General features: G+C 46.0%; 1 long non-coding RNA gene across 1 annotated transcript in view; it reads right to left on the bottom strand.

The window, feature by feature from the left end:
* Nucleotides 1-1,206: 1,206 nt before the first annotated feature.
* LOC113976705 overlaps nt 1,207-6,049 on the bottom strand; it is a 5,410-nt gene continuing 567 nt past the window's right edge. Inside the window, exons 2-4 of the long non-coding RNA XR_003537148.1 lie at nt 5,465-5,608; nt 5,168-5,368; nt 1,207-2,664 (exon numbers count right to left, since the gene is read on the bottom strand). This is a non-coding gene — a long non-coding RNA (uncharacterized LOC113976705). The remainder of the gene's footprint in view (nt 2,665-5,167; nt 5,369-5,464; nt 5,609-6,049) is intronic.

Raw genomic sequence — 6,049 nt, 5'->3', positions numbered from 1 at the left:
CCCATTCCAGACCCCGCCTCCCTCCTCCCACGAGCACCTGGTGTGTGCCAGGGCTCGGGAGGACTCCCAGCAGGTCCCAGGGACGCTGCACTGGGTGGGATGGCCCTGAAAAGCTGAGCTCAGCTGCCCAGCTCTGCCAAAAGCATGGTGGGTGAAGCCTCCTGTGTGCCAGAGGAGCTGCACTGTCTGTTCAGAAGGTTGGACATCACAACTTCAATGCACAATTTTATAGGGGTAGAAAACGGTCCATGTGCATTTTTTTTAGATGTCAATACTTCTCTCTGTTAGTGGGGTCTATGTGAAAGAATAATTATAGTGAGGACCCTTATTTTTAATGCCTTCAAGTGGTAAATATTAATAATAGAATATAAGTAGAGGTGGAGTTCCTTATCTTTTAGTTTGCTTAGCCCTTCCACTGCTCTCCAGACACCTCTTGGGATTTGCAATTAACTGCCTTTTTCTTCATTTAAGAATCACCTCTACAAAAGTGCTCAGGTTGGGCAGACCCATGACTCATGGAGAGGAGGGTCTGGGCTTGGTCCCAGGCCCCTTTTTTGCCTGCTTCTCCCCAAAACAGCCAGGGATTCTCAGCCTGCCTTAGGGCTGGGGCTGATTGAAACCCAGGCTGCATTCCTGCAGGTGCAGGAGGCCCTGCTGGTTATTCCATCAGGGTGGCAGAGTCTCAAGTAATTGTCATTAATGTCTCTCTCCCTCCCTTTCATGTCTGTGAGTCAAAGGCTGGAGATTTTCACTTGCCAGTTCCAATTGCTGAGCACAGCTCACAGAGACACCAGCTCAAAGTGGGGCTCCTCAGAAACTCCAGAGGCATTTAAATACTTCAGTGGACTTCCAGGCTGCAAAACAGCTTAAGGGGAGAAAAATTGATATGTTCTCTGTAACAAGGACTAGGAAGAGCTTTATGAGTTCCTCATCCTTGCTTTGATCACTAGTTGGAATTTGGGTGATGGTCAGACACGTCAGCATAACCCTGGGCTGGTCAAGTTGGGATTGTGGCCCTTTTTCCTTCAGGAGAGGCACATGCTGAGTGATTTGCCTGCTGATCACAGCAGTGGGTTTCAAAAAGCAGCTGCCACATCCAGTGTGTGTAATTTAGGGTGTTAAAAATTCTGGCTGAAGACTGCTGGACAAACAGTCGTGTTTTCAAACTGTTGGAAAAAAGAGAAAAGGACAACTGGAACGGTAAACTGAAGAGTTCTGGCTGTTTATTTCTTAATGCAGAGGGATTATCAAAGGCTGTTTGCCCTTAAATAGTGCTGAGAAGCCACTCAGGTTTTTTCACAGTGCACTTTGCAGTCTGTCAGTCTCTGGCACTGGGGGGAAGTTCCATGTAGCTGATCTTGCATGTGAAAATTAAAAGGTTCAAGTTGCAGGACCACTGCTCTGTCCCCAACTCACTGCAGTGCCAGACAGGTTGGTTTTCTCTCTCTCTTTCTCATCTCAGCCTTTCTTTCCCTAATCTGGGGCTGTAACTTGCCTCTTGTGGAGAAACACCTTTTTAAAGTGTGTAGCACTTTGGTAAATGTGCTTTGCCCAAGTTATTTGAGATGATGATCTCCCTGTACCAATTAAATGCTGCACCTTACCAGACTCCTTTGCCTGTCACTTTGCAGGCTTTGCCTCATCACAGCCTCCCTGGCTTCCTGAGACATGCATTTTATGGTCAGTTAGTTAAAATAGTAATAATCCCTAATTTTTACAGCAGTTCCTCCTCAGTGAGTACTGAGGCTCAATGAGGGCAGAGAAATCAAAGTCTCTTTTAGGGTAATGTGTGGACTGTCAGCCCTTGGTGTGGGACAAGGAAAGGCTGTTTGGCAGTGACCTTGAAAGGGGTTAAAACTGAGACTAGAACTAGACCCTTTTCAGCTCTGTGCACACTCTGCTTCCTCTCCAGACTGAGAGAAGGACTTAGTCCATAAAGTTTGTGTTTGTTGTTTTTTTTTAATTTGTTGTAACTGAATTAATTCTCATTATTATTGTTGCTTAACTTTTACCATTTGTCATTGCTGTGTAATTCCTAGTGTTTAAGAAATAAAGGAGAATTTAATGGAGTTTCCAGCTAAGGTTGGTTTTTATTTCTTGCTCTTTGGAGATGCTACCTGAGCCATTAGCCAGCATTAGCTAATTCTTCCCAAGAGCTGTGCAGTGTGTTTCATCTCAGAGCATCCTAAAGTGCTTTACAAAGTGCAGATTGGATTCAATAAGTTATTCCAGTGACTCCAATATCCTTTCCACGTGGGACATTATTATTTGACAGGGTCATGGGGCCCGTGGAGAAATCGTAGCTCTCCAAAAGTGTTGTGTAACGGGTGGAGATGGAGTCAGAGATGGAGTTCAAACCATCCATCAGAGGGGAAGGCTGGCAGCTCTTCCACAGGATTTAATTTTGCAGGTCCAGAAGGGAAGATAACACATCCTGCTGGAATATGTGATTTCACTCCCAGCCCAGATTCCTCTTTGCCTCTCAGAACTAACACCTTGCGAAGTTCCTGCTGCACATTCTGCTCTTGGAGGGTTTCCACCCCCTGAGCACTATCCCAGCTGGCACCAGAGTTCTTCCAGGGACACTGATGGAAACAGCTTGGATTGCTGCTTGGATGGACGGTGCAGGGGCAGGAATTTGAAGGATCAAAGCAAGATATGGAACTAAAAAGTGGCAAAAAAAAGCGCAAACTTCAGTAAGTGAAGATTATTGACCTGCTCGTCCAGCTCTGGTGAAAGTATTCTCTGCTCTCTTCCCTGGCTGGAAATCCCACTCCATTCCATAGCACCTCTTCCCTGGGGTGAATCACCATCCTAAATACCCTCTCTGGTGCTGCTGTGGGGCTTTACTGGTCTCTGCTGGGTTATTGCTGGGGCATCTTGTCACTTTTCTCTTGTCTCCAGGCAACGGATCTGATTTTCCAGGAAAGCAGCTGGGAACCAGGAGGAGCTGATTTAGCACCCACAGGGCCTGCTTTGCAGACCACTGAAATTAAATATTGTCATTGTCTGCCACTTGTCTGAAATGAAGTCCAGATTGTCCCCATTTCCCTTCTGCCTCCCAGTCTGAGCGGAGTTTTACTTGTAAGTCATTAACAGAACAAATTTCTGAGGGGAAGAATAAACACTGGGGACCTGAGAGAAGCAGGATAAAGACCTGAATAGACATTCCTAAGCAAAAACCACTCCATTTCTAGAGGTCTGTACATGGCCCTCGGCAGATGAGCTGCTCTGAAGACAATTGCTGAAGGGACTCTTCCTTTTTTTTTAAAGGAAGTGTGACTCTTTCTTTTTTAAGTGCTGCAGCTGCTAAAAAGAGGTAGGAAACCCAGAGGAAAGAAAACAGTTTGGGTCCTGATCAACCCAATAAATGAATTGTTGAGGTGCAGATCCCACGGAATTGTTTGAAAACCAACACAAAAGTTTTCCTCAATCCTTCTCTTTTCCCCTCCCATGTGACCTGCAGGGCAATATCCCCCCCTAACACACATTCCTCAGTTAAGGGGGGTTTTGGGAATGTCACTGCAAATACCTCCTGTCATTTCCCCCAGGGGTTTTTTTTCGGGAAGGGAAGCCCCGGGGAGCTTTGCCCAGGAGGCTCCAGAGCAGGAAGCTGCACTCCAAGTCTTTTGCTTCCCTCTAGTGTTTAATGGCTTTATTTCCTTGTCAGCTTATTGTGACTGAGTCCTGCCCAAGGTCCACTGCACGGAGAGGAAGAATAAACGTGAAAAAAAAACCAACTTGCAGATCTTTTGGACCAGACCCAGGAGTGTAAAGTTCCTTGGATTGCATCCCCCTGACATCCCCCACCCTGGCAGCAGCCTCTTAGGCACATCCAAAATGTGTTCTTGCAGTGATATTTTTCTGCTTCTCTTTCTGTTTTAGGATCATTTCCGTGTTTAGTTCATATTCTGCACCGATGTTAATCTTGCCAACAGTCTTCCCAGTGAAAGATAATTCTGTCCTTTTACAAATATAAATTCTTGCAGGTGGACGAAAAACACCCCTGAAATCTCCGAGTGGGTGCCCAGAGCGTTGGTTTCCCTTTTGTCACATCCCTGTACACAAACACTGATTTGCTGAGCACCCAGAGTGTGATGAGCTCTCAGAATTCCCTGAGACAAGCAACAACCATTGCTATAATTCAAAGGATGGCTTTTTAAAAGGCCTTGCTTATTCCCTTCGTGGTAACCAAGTGCGCTGCTGCACAAATGAAGAAAAGGGTGAGCAGCTTTTATGCCTCAGGACACTCTCAGCTCCCTGCAGGGGCCAGCAAGACTATTTCCTCTATCACAGAGAGCACAGCACTATTAGCAAGGGATTTTGTGCCTCATATTTATTTTTTGCTGAAGTGTTAAGGCCTGAACTCTGCAAGAAACGAGATATTAGCCCTGATGGACCAGTGGTGTCTCCTGCATTCCTATGTCCTCTCTTTAATTGGATTAGCTTGTGGTTTGACTGCAACATGAAAGTGGGTTATCTCCTCTCTTCTGTGCTTTATGGGGACACAGAAAGCTTTTTGTGAGTCACAGATCCAGTCTTCTCGTGCCTGTTCCAAGGTAGTCATCTGACAATTACACAAGTCGTTATATTTTCAGTTGTCAAGAGTGAAAGCGAAGCTCAGAGAGCAAGAGCAGACTCTCTGCAGCTTCAGCCTTTGTGTGGGCACCACCTGGGCCTCTGAGCAACTCAGGAGCTCTCGTTAAGTACCAACTGAAGAGACCAAAGGGTTGGGTGTTAATGTTTCGCCCGAGTTTCATTCTGCAAAAATAAAGGTCAGTATCTCATAAAATACAGTTTGTACCAGAGTTGTTGCAGTCCTGCCAAAAGGGAGCCTTCCAGTCCTTGCCCAGAGTTGCTTGAGGGTGGTGGAATTCCTGGGTTGATGGAGCACTTTCTGCACCAAGGGTGCTCCTGGGTGCTTGCAGAGCCTTAACTCGTGTCTGCACACACGGGACAGAAAGTTGAACACATATTTTTACAGAAATCTTCAGTGTCCTCAGAATTCCAAAATCAAAAAAGTGAGAAATGACCAACCATCCTGGGAAGTTTTTTATATACATAGAAACAACTCTTGAAAATTACTCTTTGAAATGCACTAAATTGGTCATTCCTGACTTAAACCAGCACCAAATCACTAGTTACAGGATGAGGACTAAGGCCATACCTTTACCTTGCTGTTTATCCTGTTTGATGATCACACAAGCACTCCCATTTAGCAGTGATGAGTGGCAGGAACATCAGCTGGAGAACGCCAGTGGCTGGGATTTTGTAATTCCTTCACTAAACCAGAAATGGCAGCAGGCAGGTGATGATGTTTTGGTTTCTCAGTGTTGTTAAACCTTGTTGAGTTGTGGATTATCCAGTGCTGTTGGTAAAGAAGTTCCCAGTCAGGATCTGGGACCTGGTAATGATTAAACTTTCAGAAAATTGAAAATAATAAATAGCAATAATGGTAACAAACCTTCTGGCAGCCACTAACACAGTTGGCTCCTGTGTTTTGTGCTGGTAGAAAAATCATTCCAGTGCCACAGGTAATTCAGTCACTGAGCTGTGATTTACCCCTTCACAGAGAGCAGCTGAACACTGAGAAGTGAATGTCCCCTTCCTTTGAAAGGGCAGAAGAGAGAACACCTTTAGCTTGGGATTTACCTGAAGAAGGATTTTTTTTTTTTAATGAACAAAAGATTCCTTGAGACCTAAGGTCTGAAATGTTCGTTTTCTGGTTGCCATCTTTTGTGGATTTCTAGAAATAAAGGTGAATTCTTCCCAAATCCATCACCTGCAAAGCAGGGCACTGTGATTCTGTGATCCCTATCCCCGTCCCTTCCTCTTCTCTGTCCCCTTCCCTGTCCTGTCCCTTTCCCCTCCCCATCCCATCCCGTTCCCTTCCCCTTCTCTTTCTCCATCCCATCCCCTTCTCCTCCCTCTCCTCCTTCCCTGTCCCATCCCTGTTCTCATCTCCATCCCCTTCTCCTCCCCTCCCCTTCTCTTTCCCCCGACCCGACCCGACCCTGCTCCCATCCCTGTCCCCTTCTCCTCCTTCCCC

Source organism: Neopelma chrysocephalum, unplaced genomic scaffold (genome assembly GCF_003984885.1).
Source record: "Neopelma chrysocephalum unplaced genomic scaffold, ASM398488v2 Primary Assembly neopelma1_180, whole genome shotgun sequence".
NCBI lineage: Eukaryota > Metazoa > Chordata > Aves > Passeriformes > Pipridae > Neopelma > Neopelma chrysocephalum.
The sequence above is the reverse complement of the archived record's forward strand: the minus strand, read 5'-3'. Positions and strand labels throughout refer to the sequence as shown.